The sequence below is a fragment of the Parasteatoda tepidariorum genome, chromosome 8, assembly GCF_043381705.1.
Source record: "Parasteatoda tepidariorum isolate YZ-2023 chromosome 8, CAS_Ptep_4.0, whole genome shotgun sequence".
NCBI classification, from domain to species: Eukaryota; Metazoa; Arthropoda; class Arachnida; order Araneae; family Theridiidae; genus Parasteatoda; species Parasteatoda tepidariorum.
In genome coordinates this window covers 8,283,853-8,301,627 of record NC_092211.1, presented here as the reverse complement: position 1 = coordinate 8,301,627, position 17,775 = coordinate 8,283,853, and positions in this window count along the sequence as shown.

Genomic DNA, 17,775 nt, shown 5'->3' with positions numbered 1-17,775 from the left:
AAATTTTTTGAAAATTGTAATCATGATTACAAGTAATTGATTACTGTAATCGACTATGTAATCATGATTACAGCTGTAATCAAACTTTGTAATCACGATTACAAGTAATTGATTACTGTAATCAATATTGTAATCATGATTACAGCTGTAATCAAAATATTTGAAAATTGTAATCATGATTACAAGTAATTGATTACTGTAATCAAAAAATGTAATCGATTACATTTTTGGCCAACTCTGCTTAGGGCCCCACCAAGCTTAAATCTGGCCCTGAATTGATCAGATGTTGTTTATAACGCATGACGTAATTAAGAGTAAAACATTTTGATTGGTTGGTGTGACAGGTATTTTTTTAAGTATTCAGAAAATGTTGGCGATATTTAAGCGAAATGTTGATTAAATTTAATACCCATTTTGGTAAAATGAATAATTCTATTTGGAATGAAAAAGTTTAATGAAAAGTTAAGTGGATGTTTAATGAAAAAGGTTCTTCACTTATAGAAATTGTAGATAATATTATTCTGCTGCTTTTTAAAACTTTTCAACCTTATTTATCAAAAGTTTGTTTAATAATTTCTATATTCACTTTGGCGTCGGAGTTGATTTTATCTTCTAAGTATTCAATATTATTAGAAACCAACAAATCATCTAATTGAACTTGACAGATTATTGTATTTATATTAGCAAGCGTTTAATTTTAGTAAAAGCTAGTAGTGTATAGTTTTGTTTTAATAACAGATGTTAAAAATAAATGACCATACTTTTCGGTTAGCCCGGCGCAAGTCGCCAAAAAAAGTCTCCCTAAAAATATAGACCTTCGCCATTTTTAAATTTCATTTTATTTATGCTTTTAAACACATTAAAATAAAAATAATTAAATCAAAAAAGAGTTGAATAGCCTTGCCTCCGGCTAAATAAAAAGCACCTAAATGGTAATTGGATTTAAGGAAAGTTTTCAAAATAAATAAATGGCTATAAAATGGTGAAAAGTTTTGTATGCACAATTTAGGAAATAATTGTAACTTGTGATTTTGTCAGGCACAGTTAAAATTTGAGTAAACTAGGTAGTCTGAAGTCTCTACTTATCAATTGTCATTTTATGTTTAGAAATAGAGGAAGATTCCTGTTTAGAGAACAAAAACTATAATATGCCCATTTCTGTACTTTGTGTACTATTCACTCTTTTTATAGCTTTATTTTTGACTCTTATGAGTTTTGGAAGACCGTAAAAACCTGTAATTACATTATCTGCATATTTATTATATATTATAATAGGTACCTACAATCATAGTACCTTTTACCCATAACTAAATCAAAATATCGTTTGTACTTATGACAGTACTTAGAAAGTTTCCATCTTTGGCATCAATAAAAGTTTTTTCAGTAAAGATAATACTAACCAGGAAAAGAATAAATAACATAAGTATTGTATTATTACAAACATGAAATTTGTGTCGATAAAGTTCGACTGAGAACATCATGATGATTTGCTACATTATATGTATTTATGGCAATTTAATTAAAAAATTTAATGTTTAAGAATTGTTTTTTTTTGTGGAAGCTAGCTTTAAGTAACTCAGCTATAAATAACACTCATTGTTATTGCACTGTTATTGCATCTAATTACAGAAAACTGTAGACAAACATATCGCTTACGGGCTGGAATAGCGGCACAACTCAAATCATGTTTTGGGATAAGTGGGTTTAAAGTTTTCATTGCTAAGGAAAATGCATCAGAAATTCTTTAGTTTGCTTAAACGAAGATTACCTTCAAGTTGAATTATGAGTTGTGCTGCTGAAAAGAATGTGTATTTTCCTATTCACGTCTGTTCTTAGTCCGCGTGTTTTTTGAGTTGTGCCACTATTGTGCAGCCCATGAGCGATATAGCTATTACAATTATACAAGACAAACGTATAATTATACAAGATATGAGCCGTGAATTTACTTTTTAGAGAGATAGATCAAATTCGGTTCACAAGTATAAAGTGAACTATAAAACATCAACAAAATAAAATCTAAGTTTGTTATTCCATTGGAATATGCAGACGGAGTTTCTTAAAAAACTTTAAAATGTGAAATGATACCAGTTAAGCAAACCTTTAATATTTAATTTTGCAAAGAGAAATGTTTAATTCACGTGGAAATAACGTCTTTAAATGAAAAACTTTAATTGGGTATAATATGAAAAAAACACAACTACTTCGATTTAGTAGGAACAACATATGACGCAATACTAAACGAATTGAATTCAGTTGTTGTTTATTTAGTTATTGTTATTAGTAGTTGTTGTTATTTGTTATAGTTGTTGTTGTTTATTTAGTTGTATTTAGTTTCAATAACTTTTCTTTATAATGCAATAAAATCTGGCGAGCAGCTATTTAAACGATCGAACACTTCGTTTGTTTATTTGTGGCTTGAAGTTAGGCTCGCAGAAAATGCCGTTCATGGGTTAAATTTAGTAGGAACAACACAACCTGTGACGTAGGCTATATTATACCCAATTGACAAAAGCATATTAAATTTATTTTGGAAGCTTGCAGTTAGAGATGTTTGCTTATTTTCAAAATATGAATACCGGATCTAACTAAAAGGTTGCATAAAAATATTGAAACGCAAAATGAGAAGCATTTCGTAATTAATAATCATGTATAATCCCGTAGGTTTATTAAGAAGGTTGAAATAAGCGTAATAACTTCATTAAGCTATGAACTTGGCATAGCAATCCATGAAATTGATATATTAAGTTCTTATATCTTTGTTTATCATTTTTCGTTTCTTTTTGAGATTTGAAGAATTTTACTTCTAATCAGTACATGATTTAAATCTATATTTACGGAAGAGAAGTCGAGATTTAAAATTTAGCTCTGAGTTTTAAAGCCTAATAATATAGCATACGTTTTCATTAGGAAGAAGCAATTATAAGCTGAAACTAAAAGTGAGAAATTATTAACTTAAAATACATTGGGAGTTCGATTTTTTCTAAATTACCGGATCATAGTTTGTTAGTGACTTGTTATGGCCATAAATGTTATATTTTTAAAGGAAAGGAAAACTATACCTCAAGTCAATTAGAGAAATATAATTTAAATAACTACATTTTATTTAAAATAAAAGTTGAAAAACTTACTGTTTCTTTAGCTCTTTAGGAGTTTTCGTTATTTCGCAAGATGAATATGAATTCAATTATAATTTATGAGTAATCGATAGTATGTTTTAGAACGTATGACGTCATTGAGAGTAAAATATTTTGATTGGTTTAGATAAAATATTTTATGAAGTCTTTTGCCACTGTTTAAAATAGCCTTGTATTTGACAATTAAGCTAAGGGTTGATTAAATTTAATGTCCTTTTTAATTAATTATATATTTTTAAAAAAATATATTTAAGTTTTAATTTTAGATTAAAATATTTAAATATTTGACGAAAAAGACTTTCTTCATTTCAGGAAACTTTTAGTATCACAATTAGGCACTTTTCAATAATTAATAACTTGTTACTTAAAACTTATTTCGGCTTTCGTTTTGCCGTCGAAGTTGATTATAGTTTCAATTCCTGCAATATTTTTAGATACCTATGATTGATTAATCTACGCAATTTTTTTGTTTGACTGACTGTTTTATCAATATTAATAACCCTTCAAAAACAAAATTTATAATTTTCTTCTTTATAAAAAATCTTTTACCATAATGCACACTACTTATATTGCTTTCTATATACCTATGCGTAAAATTAAAATATTACACTAGCGTTTTTAAACAGTTTGAAATTGATGATTTTCAATATTTTAATAAAATATTACGATAATATAGACACTGTCACTATAAGATAATTATCACTAATTATCACACAGATAATTATCACTATCCTGTTTACGGTGTTGTAATTAAAGGAGAGTAAAGATTAATGGCTGGCGAGATTAGATTTAATAATAGAAATAAATTATAAACTAGAAAGTAGATTTTCATGAAATTTAACACATTACAAGCAAATTCTTTCCAAAAAATATTTCAAGTAATTTATTTTAAAGAAAATTTCAACTCTTTTAAGCTTGCATATTTTAAGCGAAGTGTTGATCAGTGGAAATTCGAGTATAGTGGAATAATTTCAAATTCTTAAATGGCTTATAGTAGCTTTGGTGACGTATGATATGAAAAAGGTGACATATGATATCCATATAAACATATATTAAGTGGGCACTATTCCGTTTCGGGGGACGATGAAAACCTATTGCCTCAGTAATTATATTATGTACCTATATGTTAGCTACCAAAACACTACTAGTACTTAATACCACTATTGATTAAGCATGACTGATGTCAATAATAGTTTGGTGATATTTTACACATCCACGAAACGAATTGTACTTTAAACTTGAGAATCAAAACCCATGATGTTACATAAAGTGTGACGACTAATAGCATTATGTTCTTTTTACTTAAAAATAATTCTTCTACTAGTACCCAGAAAACATGTAACCTTACGCTAACCTTGTGTCGGAATTTTCTTTTTATTATCACCAAAATATTTGTACTGAAAACCTCTTTCCAATAAAGCAAAAATATTGCCCTTTCAAACCTTTCATCCTCAAAGGATTAAAAATTATTTTTAAATCTCTTTTTAAAAAAGCATTGTCACTTTTAGGTCCATCATGACGTTTTAGCTGACGTCACACTAGCGATATAGGATCAAATTGCATTGTCCATTAAAATTTCAAGACAAGGTGGATTTTAGCTGAGCGTACAAGACTCTGCGGAAAGAAACCTTATAATTACCTAGATTTAAGATTATTTTCACCTTGAGACTATCTTATGAAAGGATTTTTCTTCACGCTTGAAAACCCTAAGTCAACCTCTATTTAAGGTTTTTACATAAAAGATTGTTTTCCAAGGTTTTGGACGAGGGTAATGAGCGTAGAATAGAGCAGATCGTCACAGATCTCGTTTTAAGGTTAGAAGGTATACTCGTAAATCACATTACAAACCTTTTTAGGTTTGGTTTACTTTAAAAGGTTTTGGCCGAGTTAAAATAAACCTTATTTTGCTATCTGGGGTATATTCAAGGTACATAATATGGAGAGTAAATGTTGCTATTATGGATTTTAAGCCCTGCACTAATTTACATATAATTATTGGCTCCTTGGTATAAAATCTAGAATATGTGTTTCAAGTTGAATGAGGTGTTAAGCATTGTGGCACCTTTCCTTCACTTAATGTGTCCCGAAGTGGACTGATCATTAAGACGTGGTTCCCAGCAGATCACCGAAGTCAAGCATCACTGACTACGGTCAGTGTGCGGGTGGGTGACCACTTGGATCAGTCTGCGTAGGGACCGAGGGTGTGCGGTATTGGTCCTCGTTAAACTGAGCTACCGTAAAGTGCTCGACTTCACGCGCAGGTCGTCAGGCTACCGAAGCGGGGATGCCATCCCCTCCGCAGAGGATCAAAATTGTGATGGCATGTCTTCGGATCATCCTCCGGGATGTTTCCCAGACCGTCGCCAATAGCCCATTGTGCAACTCTAGTGCGACGTAAATTAACAACAACAACAACAACCTTCGCTTAATGTGAAAAGAAACATAGTTTAGTCTCTAGTGTTCACATTATGCTTTAAATTGCCTGTAAGTGCAACAGATTATAGTAGATAGGATTTAAGAATACTGAAAAACAGGACGATTTTTTCAATAGTAGATCGGAGAATTTGCATAGATCAAATTCGGGTCTCACATGTAAAGTGACTTAAGAAACGCCAAGAAAATAAATGAAATCTCCATTAGATTTGGATTATACAGACAGAGCTTATGAGAATTTCTTAAAAAACTTAAAAAAGTGAAGTGCAAAAAAGTGATGCTAGTTTGGCGAACCTTTAATATTTAATTTTGCAAAAAAAAAAAAAAAAAAAAAAAAAAAAAAAAAAAAAAANAAAAAAAAAAATCTAATTACTTAATTTACGTGGAAATAACTATCTTTAAATGAAAAACCGAAATTGACGTAAGCATATTAAATTTATTCTGGAAGTTAAAGCTTGTAGGATGAGAAGTTTGTTAATTTTCAAAATGTAAATAAAACTAAACGCAGAGCTATAAGCAGAGAGCTCGCCGCACTTAACTATACTCAATAAATAAAACTAAAAGCAGTAGCATAAAAATATTGAAACGCAAAATGAGAAATATTTCAAAATTTGTAATTAATAATCATGTAATCCAGTTTGTTTATTAATAAGTTTGATATATATGTAATAACTATATTAAGCTATGAATTTTTCAAAATGGCATACCAATGCATGAAATCGATATATTCAGTTCTTTTTTTTTTATTTATCATTTTTCTTTTCTTTTTAATTTGGAGAATTTGCTTTTAAGCTGCAGATGATTTAAAGTATTCTAAATGTATAGATATGGAAGAGAGACCAAGATTTAAAATTCTGTACTATGTTTTAAAGCTTAGTGTTAGTTTAATTTAGCATGCATTTTTATAATGCAGGAGATGTCAAATAGCTATAAACGTACTTAAAGTAAAAAATAATGAACCGAAATTACATCGGGTGTTTGATTTTTTCTAAATTTTATGGAATATAGTATATTTTTATGAAGTATAAATTTCTTTTAAAAGGAAAACTATGCTTCAAAGTAATTAGCAAGGCCGGATTAACCATTAAGCATACTAAGCACGTGCGTAGGGCACCAGAAGTAAAGGGGGCACCACAAAGCAAACATGAGAAAAATATCTTTCTACTAGGAATATTTTTTTACACATTTTAATTCGATTTTTAAGTTCTTACTTGGTTTTAACTAATTTGATATTGCGTTATAATTATTTCAATCACGCTGACACGAAAAAGAAAGTTCTGTATTAACAGTATCCCATCACCAAATGACCAATGTTTTTTTCCTAATAGACCTCCTATATAAGTCAGTGAATAGCCGAGACCTGAAATACAAAACTACGGCAAGTGACACATTGTATTTTTCTCCCTGAAAATAATGAAATCAATGTCGAAACTATCATACTAATAGTTTAGAAGTTATAAGCGTTTTAAGTACAAGATTGTACTATAAGTATTTACGAATCTGACACATTGCCTTATTATCGCCTAGTGGGCATGGGCCTAGGTCCCAAAATTTCTAAGGGACCACGAAAATTTTTAAAATGTAATCAACATTACTATTTCTTTTAAGAAACATTTTTTCTAAAAATAAAAAAAAAATAGATTTTCTTTATTTTAAATTTTCTTTATATCGTGATATGACGAAACTCACGTAAAAATTGCACTAATCAGATTCGAAAGTAAGATGGGCTAGCTTTGTGTTCGTTTAACTAATGAATAATTACAGCTTAATGACGCAGCAAAAGTTCTTGTTAGTGGACACCAAATGTTTTTAAGTAATTTTATTTAAAATTTTATCTTATAAGTTGAATCAGATATTGCTATAGAATAGGATTAAATATGAATTTTAATCTTTTAAAATGTGTTACATCTGAATAAACTATTATTTAAATGAGTTTTTAATTATCTATGAGCATTATCTGTATTTTGGCTCTTTTGGATATTTTTCATGTGTTGAAAAGTATTTTTTAATAAAAATTATANTGAGCATTATCTATATTTTGGCTCTTTTGGATATTTTTTATGTGTTGAAAAGTATTTTAATAAAAATTGTAATTAACAGCCTTAATATCTTACATATATCTAATGAAAGGTGGGCTAGCTTTGTGTTGGTTTAAATACTAAATAAAAAATAAATGCAGTTTACAATAAAAATAATTCCGTGAATCAGTGACTTTTAGCAAAAATCACTAAAATCAATTGCTTGTGGTCACCAAACTATTTTTATTTTGACCTAACATATTTTGCATTAATATATTGATGCATTAACTTTCTCTTCGAAAAAAAAATCTTCAATTGCCTGCTTTTAAAATTTTTTAGAATGTTTCTCTTGAATCATGCAGTTTAATAGATTCTTTTTTAATTGCTAGGACTACTCTTCAGCAATTTAATTTCAAACATTCTGTAAACATTCTGTAAAGAGCCCAAAAAATCTGGAGGGCCTGAATTTGCCTTGATCGGTCCCCGCCTAAACAAGTGACGCAATTTTTCTGTACAATTTCTTATGATGGATTGAATGAGACTACACACGTCAATGGACAAAACACTGTCTCACCTCTATTTAACGAAGTCGCTAAATCCGATAACAAGTTCGTTGTATGGAAAATTCATTAAATGGAAAATCAACTTTTAAAATACTTAAACACAAAACAGGTTTTAATTTCATCAACACTAGACATAATTAAAATATTAATTGATACACCTCTAACTTGTAAACTAGTATCTACGTATTTGTTTTATAAATCTTAAACATAAAAGAAATCTGCATGGAAAGCAAGAAGAGAGCAAAACACTATACAGTGTTACACTATCAAGATACATGCATTTTCGACTAAAAAAAAGCTAAATTTATGTGTAAAATTATAGCTGCATTTAATTTAAAATTAATTTTAAACATACAATACCACACGTGTTCTTAAATTTAATTGCTACTCATGAATCCGCTAATTTTGTCTGAGTTTTTCTTTCGAAATGCAAACAAAAAGGGAAAAGGATTATAGTGCGTTCTCTAAAAGTTAAGTGGATTTGAATTATTAATATCCCCCATAAAATGCGTTAACAAGTTTGAAATGCTCAGAAATATTTTGGGAAATAGGGAAACTGGATCTCAAAGAAAAGTTCGTTAAATAAAAAATTCACTTCACTATTTAGAAGTTATTTTATGTAAAAATTTCCAAAGTTCCTCGAAAAAAAAATTGCGAAATGGAAGAATAGGAGAAAAATCGGAAAATGGAATAGAAGTGCGACTGTAGTTCAAAAAGTACAGGAGTTTTATGTTTTCAAGTACAACTTCCGACGCATACTGATACTTTATATTGTTGTCAAGGAACTATCTTTATCAGGCAAAATATATTTTCCGACGAGTCTTAGTCTCGTGATTGATCTCTTTAAGTTCAGCGAATACCACCGGACTAATAAACCTGTAAATGAAAGAGTTTTTGACTAACAAGTACCCTAATTTACTCTAATTCTTTACGTTCTGAAATTTTAAAGTTCCAGAATGTTACCCAAATGATTCCCAATAATATAGTTTATAATCTGATATCAAATTTTATTTTTCTTTAGTTAGTAATTCATGTAACTTTGCTTAACTATGAATTAGCACACTTTCTTTCAAATGAATAAATTTTCTTTGATTATTTCCTAAATCAAAAATTTTATCTCACTTACGCTTTAAATATCATTGTATTTCAGTTTTGAATCAAAATTTTTTAAAGTTAATTAACGGAATAATTGTTCAGTGAATTTCCTTTTCTTTTTAAAATTAATTCTCTAAATTCATTTATATGCTATGTTTTGGGGATTGAAAAAGTCATGCCACTATCTTAACCCTATAAGACTTTCCTCTGATTAGTTATTAGACTAGGTCTTCAAATTAAAAACATTTATTTCTCCTCTTATGTCAAAATATCGATGTAGCTTAAGAGAAATGCACTTAAATTCCCTCAAGTAAAGTTAAGTGCTAAAATTTCACGTTCACTCTGAAAACATTAAAGTAACACGGTAACATCTAGCAATCACTATGTACGCAAAAGAAGAGCCAGAACAATATATTTAAAGAAGGATAAATTTCTCAGTGAGACACACTAAAAACAACATCACGCTTTAATAATCAATTTTATTCAATTCTAAATTCATAAATTATACATTAATTTTCAGGTTTAAGCCAAATATACAATTACACTTAATGCTGAAATTTCAAAATACAACAATATACAACAATATGCAGCATCTATTTGGTCTTACAATAAAGAACTGGATGCAAAATTTGTCAACTGCAATTTTCGATAAGAAACTAGTATGAAATTTTTCCACGGCTTCAATATTAACTCTCTCCTATTTTTATTAAATGATTTTGATTGAACTTTTTGTCATGGTTTGTTCGAATTGTTACTTTTAGTCTAATAGCAGTTAACAGATTTTGTTACATTATGGATTACTAACAGTTTTGTTCTAGTACAGTTATGGGTAAAATATAAAATCAATGGCAACAAATTTACTTTAAATGAAACATTAAACTATATGAATAATAGCACTGAATTAAGCATTCAAAAAAAAATGTCCTCAAAATAAATATTAGATGCAAAATCAAAGTTTCAATTAAAAAAAAAAATTTTTTAACTGCATTCAGCACAATGTAACTTTAAACAAAAAAAAAAAAAATACCAGATTTAAATAAACTTATATTTCATTAGGACATTTAAAATTATCTTTTGGAGGCGTTATAATCTTCGTCACTGCTTATTTAGAAAATTTACATTACGTTTCTCCGATTTTGCCTTGAAGTGATTACTTGTATAAGTATTGTTGTATAGGGCTACTTTTACTTAGGAATTAATAAAAAACTGAGCATGCTTGTGAAATTAGAAATTTTAAAACCTTCATTTATTTATTAGTAGTGACCCCACCCAGATTGTTTCAGTATTTTTAGAATTCCACGAGCATTCGCATGGGTTGTAACCGAATTGTCACCTTTTGCTACATAGGGACAAAGTTTATTTTTTTGACTTTAGGTTAGAGATTTTCTTCAAGTATTGAGGATATAGGCTTAACATTGTAGACTAGCTATAAAGAAATTTGGATAAATAGGTTCTGTTTAAATTTAACGGATTTCTGTATTTATTAGAAATTAAGAGACCTTACTTCTGTAGAGATTGGCCCCGTTAAGTAAGCATATGAATAAAAAAAAAAAAACACTACATTATAAAAATATAAGATCAAAAATATGACTTTAATAGAAATTTATTTAGACTGAAAAGGAATAAAAATTAAACGGGACAAAGGTTATGAATTTCGAAATTAAATTCCTCATTAACTCGTAAAAATGATAATAACTCAATTATTTTATTTCCTTGAAGTTAAAATAAATGATAAAATGTAAAAATTTAAAACGAAAAGCAGCAATTTCTGCTTCATTGTGCAGTATATTTAGGTACTATTTAATTAATATATCTATAGACAAAAAATACTTGATTTGTGATAACTGAAGTGTGTAATGAGTGTTTATTTTAAAACTCATAAATTTACAATAATTAAGAAACTTATGCTAACGAATTTATATCTGAATAAATTTTAGAGCTTATTTTAAATAAAAGGAGAAATGTTGAAATTATTGTAATCTGAATTCTTTTAAAACTGTTACTACTTTATAATATTGTAATTATCTTTTAACTGAATAGAACTATTTTGATGGTCTTAAATATTTTAGACTAGAAAATTACTAAAATTAGCTTTAAAAAATTCCTTTGCACGCTAAGGCTTAAGTTGGTCAAGATTTAAGTTTGGTTTTAAGTTATAAATTAAATATTTTCAATAAATGCAAAGTTACAGTATTGAAAATTCCCAGTCGTATTGAAAATTCCCCAAATTCAATATTAAAAGTTGTTCCTTATTTTACCTAATAAACAGATCCCCAGATTTAAAATTTGGTTTAACTAACTCAGATGCTCGTTTGCTATATTAAATTAAAAGTTTTAATTTTCAAATCTCTTACATGACGTGCAGATTTTAAATATGTAATTGTTCCAACAATGCAAAATAAAGCACAAACCTGTTACGAACTACATTAGAACTAACTAAAACCACGAAAAATAAATTTAAATAACCAAATTCTAAAGTAAAATCTGAAAGGCGTGAATTATTGGGAATTTGTTGAACAATCATTAAAATTATCTTTTAGAAACTAAATTAGACTATATGGGAAAAATAGTTAAAAATTAGTTACCCTAAACTATTACATGCTAACATTTATAAGACATAATTAAAATATTTGTGATTAGGAAAACTTTAATTATGAAAATAAAATATTCAAAAATCATTCTTTCGAAAAAAATAATGGTCATTTGAAACACTAAATTTATATCTACAAGAAAAAAATTTTGTTACATACGGACTTTTTATACAACCGAAAATTAAAAATTCATAAATTTGACGTAGAAATATATTTACATTGCAAAATTTCGAATTTAGTGTTTATTGCTGCACAAATTGTATTTGCAATAAATATTTCAAAGTAAGAATTTATGGAGAAAAGCTTATTTTCTGGAATTGAACGAAAGATGAAATTCCCGGGCTATTTCATCCCAGGTTTTATTCCATTTATAAAAAATTACTCCAATAAAAAATTTTCATAATCTGGAAGCTCCCAACACTATTTTCATACCTGAAGCCATATTACACTAGATTTTATCAAATTTCATATTAAAAGTATTGCGTTATTTTAAACTACATTAGAATAAGTATTTCTTTTGCATTGCTTGATTTGCATCTAAAAAAGTACGTAATGTTACACATTTGCACTACTTGCATAGACTGTATACATCCTTTTATACTTTATGCGAAAAACTAATTAAAACATTTCATAGCATATTATTTGCAAGGTTATAAATTTGTCTCGTTTCATATTCTGGGGTCTACAATAATACAAATTTCTAGGAATCAGTATAAATCTTTAAGAGCCCAGCAGGCTCTAGAACATAAAATAGCCTTAAAGACTTTTGCTTTTGTTTCACTTTTAGGGCCTGCTATAGGTTTTTAGACGCAGTAGCGACCAGATGCCAGATATTTGAGATAGTTGTAGACCCCTCATGTTACTGACAACACTCTTAAATACTTTTCGGTGTTAAGATTATTAGTATTAGTGCTAGTATTTAGTAAAAGTCAATGTTATTAGCATCAAAGTATTTAGCAGTGTATCATCAGTGTTGCTGATACCAGTTTAAAATACCTGTATCAAAGCCATCTACTTACTGTAATAATTGATTTTCCAAAATACTTAATCAATTTATTACTCACCGTTTTGGTAGTTTCTTATCTTTAATAAAATTAAATACTGAGATATTTTATTGATGTTTCACAAGCAATGCGAAAGAAATGAAATATTCCAACGTAAATAAAAATAATTTAGATTTCATGAATACCATATTGGAAGAAATACTGAGTCTTAAACCATTTTTCCTAATTTTAAGAATTATTAACTAGTTTCTCAAATTACGATTCCCGATAAAATAATATTTAATTCGCTTTTTAAAATTAAATCCTCTAAAATTGTTTTTAATTTATAATAATAGACATGAAAAATACAATTACGCTACTTTTAAAAGTGATAAATCAAAGAGAAANTACACTACTTTTAAAAGTGATATTAAAAAAAAAGAGAAAAGAAAATCTGTAAAAACTAAGTTGTGCGTATTTAGGAGGGAAAATAATAAATATTTCACTTAAAAACATTTTTTCCCACATACTCATCTTAAAAATGAGACTGAATTTTTCCTTCATAAAATTAAAAATGAAGCGCTTATTTGACTTTTTCTTAAATTGATTTTATTAAATTAGAATTATTGAATTTTGCATCAAAAAATATTAACAATGACACTTTTAAAACAATTTTGTAAATATATTTCATAATATTTTGTTTTGAAAGTATACTCAACCGAAAAGGAATTAATTTCTTCTCAGAACTCTGAAAATTTTTTGTCCCGAAATTAAGAAAAAAGTTACGCGGTGTTCAGTGTCATATGCAATGTTTAATTATGGGCTGAATCTAATGAAAGTTATATTTATGTTTTATTTATATTTGCGTGCATGCATCCTTAGAAACCAAGCAATAAGTAAAATACACCTTAAATGAAACATTAAGAGCGAAAATTATTAAAATGCACCATTTAATAAATTTCAAAGATAAAAATTTAATGAAATGGAATTTGGATGAACAGCTTTAAAAATTTCATTGTAAAGAGTAACATGACGCCCAGTTCGAATAATGTCATTTATTCTGTTTTAAATTAAAATAATATTCAAATTAATGCATACTAATTTAGCTGCATTCAGGAATATTAACTTTTTTAGGAGCGAGGAATATTAAATGAATTAGATTGTTTGCTTCAAAAAAGAGAAAAATATGCAATCCAGTTTACCACTTAAGAGAACTGTATATCACTAAATTATAAAGTGTATTTTTACTCTGTGTAGAAGGAAAGGAACAGATTCTAGAGCTTTCATACACTTCAATTAACACAAACAGTACTTTTATCACTTTTTTTAAAAAAAATAAATACTACAATGTCTATATACGTTATATTTTTTTCCAATATAATTCATACGCAGGAGATTTTCACAGATTCTTTGAAAAAGTAATTTAGCAAATTTTTTGTATAATAATGCTTAAACAGATAAAATACTTTAATAATTAGCGTGTGAAAGCAGTCGCAAAGTGATCTGTGGATATGAATATAACATGTTCATTAATAAAAGTTTTTTTTCTTCTAAAAGACTTGAAAATTTGCACCGACTCTTATAGTATTAAAAACTAATCAAGTATTTCTTAAAAACTTCCTGAAATATTTGGTTATTCCTGAAATATTTGGTTATTCCTGAAATATTTGGTTACTTGAAATATTTGGTCCATATTATTGATTATCTTGGTAGTTCTGTATATTTTTTATCGGTAAGCATTCCGCACATCTGCGCATGCGTCAGGACTACTTCGATTTCATAAATGCATGGGTGTAGTGAAAAAAAAGTGTCCGTCTTTGACGTGTGCCGCGCTTATTTCAGGATGTATACAACCAAATTACTCATTCTCTATGACAATCGTCCTGGTGTAGTATATTCCTTTCGAAAACTAACAGTACCACTATTTTAAGAATTTGCTTTTACTTCATTCTAGAAACATAGCAATACATACAAATAAATCAATCAGTAGGGGTCAAATGAAAAACATTTGGTTTTAATTTCTTTAATTAAAATACTATACTTTTTATTACTCACAGATTATTCTTTCCCCGTCACATTTCTAGAGCGTTATTCAAACGCGTATATTTGCCAGTATCCTATCAGGAACCCGATTGGTTTAGTAAAAAATAGGATACAGTTAAAATTGTGTAAATATTTAAAGTCATATAGAGCCACTAAAAATTTTATTTCTAAAACTGAGCTTTCTTATCAACGGGAAATTAAAAATCTGAAAACCTTCATTTAATTTTTTATTATATTGAACTAACTCTGATTGTTTCAGCATTTTCAGAATTCCGCGAGCAGATGTGTTATTACCGAATTGTCACCTTTTGCTACATAGGGTAAAAATGTGTTTCTTAAGCTTAAATTGGTGACTTCCCTTAAGTATTTTGGATATAGGCTTAAGATTGTAGAGTATATATAAAATTGGGATAAAAATGCACTGTAGAAATTGAACGGATTTCAGTATTTCGTAACAAATTAGAGAACTCATTTCTGCTGAAGTTGTCCTCGTTAAGGAAGTGTGCTATTTTTAAAGAAACATAACATTACAAAAAATGTATATTAAAAATAGTAATTTAACACAAATTGATTTTGACTGAAAAGAGACTTATAAGCATAAAAATTAAATGGGACAAAAGGTTAGGAATTACAACTTCATTGTGTTAAATAATTTAAGATTTCCTTCAAATTTAAAATATGAGATACAAAGAGGAAATTTTAAACAAAAAATATCTGTTTATACTGCCATTGTGCTGTGTATTCAAGTATCATTTAATTAATCCATACATCTGCAGACAAAAAATACTTTATTTGTGATAACTGAAGTTCGTAAGGAGAGTTCATTTTGAAACTTGTCACTAATTTACAATGTTAGACAAGATTCCAATCTTAACGAATTTATATCTTTATAAAATTTAAAGCATATTTTAAAAATGGGAGAAATGTTTAAATTAATGTAATCTAAATTCTTTCACCACGAACTCAAACTACTTTATGATATAATTATCTTTTTAATCGAATTAAAATCGAACTATTGATTTTAGGTTAGAAAATAACTAAAATTAGCTTAAAAAATCTATTGTACACTAAGGTTTAAGTTGGTCAACGTTTACATTCGATTAAATTATAAATAATATTTTCAATGAAAGCGAAGTTTCAGATCTCATATTTAAAATTCCTGAAATACAATATTAAAAATTGCTCCTTTACGTCATAAACAGATTTCTTAATTTAATATTTGGTTCAACTTGTTTAGATACATTTACTGCATTCAAAATTTTAAATCTCTTGTACTGTGTTGATAAATTAAAACTAGCAAAGAATTTAATAATGTAATTTTGCTCCGTTGAGAACTCGCTTGTTATAAGCTAGCTTAAAACTAGAAAACAGTGGAAAATAAATTGAAATAACTAAATTCTTAAGTAAAATCAGTAAGAAGTGAATTCTTTAATTTGTTAAAAATCATTAAAATTAAGTTCTGAACAAGACTGTATGTGGGAAGAAATAAATTTAGTTACTATTAANAAAACAACATCACGCTTTAATAATCAATTTTATTCAATTCTAAATTCATAAATTATACATTAATTTTCGGGTTTAAGCCAAATGTACAATTACACTGAATGCTGTAATTTCAAAATACAACAATATACAACAATATGCAGCATCTTTTTGGTCTTACAATAAAGAACTGGATGCAAAATTTGTCAACTGCAATTTTCGATAAGAAACTAGTATAAAATTTTTCCACGGCTTCAATATTAACTCTTTCTCCTATTTTTATAAAATGATTTTGATTGATCTTTTTGTCATGGTTTGTTCGAATTGTTACTTATAGCCTAATAGCAGTTAACAGATTTTGTTACATTATGGATTACTAACAGTTTTGTTCTAGTACAGATATGGGTAAATATTTTATACTTTATTGTGCTGAATGTGTACTTAAAAATTTTGATTATTTTAATGCAGTCTGTTCATGAAATTTTCGCATTTTAGTATCTTAATTTTATGAGCACATAAAATTGATTACGCTCATAACACATTGTATAAAATACCGAATAATATCAATTTGAGAGCAAATTAAAGCATAAAGAAAAGTTAATTCAGTTCAGCTTAAGTTCGTTACAAAACTTCAAAATTATGATTCATGCTATTTTACTCGCTAGTCTTTCTATTTAATGCAACATTAAATGTCTAAGGAACATTTTGAATTAACTTTAAAAAATCACTTGAAATTTAAACTAGAAGTACGATTTTTTTAAATTTTAGAGCATTTGAATTTCACATAATGTTCAACACTGTGGGATGGATTTTTGCCGAGAGTAGTTTTAATACGCGTAGTTGATTTTACTTGTATAAAAAAAGTAAATGGTTTACCTCTATCTGGAATGCTAATACTGTATATCGAAAAACATGGATGCACATTTGCCAGGTCTGCTTCGATTTCATCGAAAAATAGGCGAGGAGAAATAGTTTGGTTACTTTGTAGTACTATGCGCGTTCTTCGGGAAATATCTATTACCTAGTACCGAAGAAAATCGTCCTGCAGTAGTATCTTTTCCTTTTGGACACAAACTGAATCTCTAAGTTAAGAATTCGCTTTTAACTTAAGTCCAGAAACTAAACATACAAATGAATTGATAGGAAAGGAACAAATTAAAAATATTTGGCTTTAATTTCTCTGTAAATTAAAATATTATACTTTTTATTATCATATTTATGACTCATATTTCTAGAGCATTATTCAAAGCCAGTAAGTAGGTCATATTAGGAACCCGACAGTATAGAAAAATTTAGGACATTTAAAATTATCTTTTGGAGGCTTTATAATCTTCGTCACTGCTTATTTAAAAAATTTATATTACGTTTCTCCGATTTTGCCTTGAAGTGATTACTTGTATAAGCATTGTTGTATAGGGCTACTTTTACTTAGG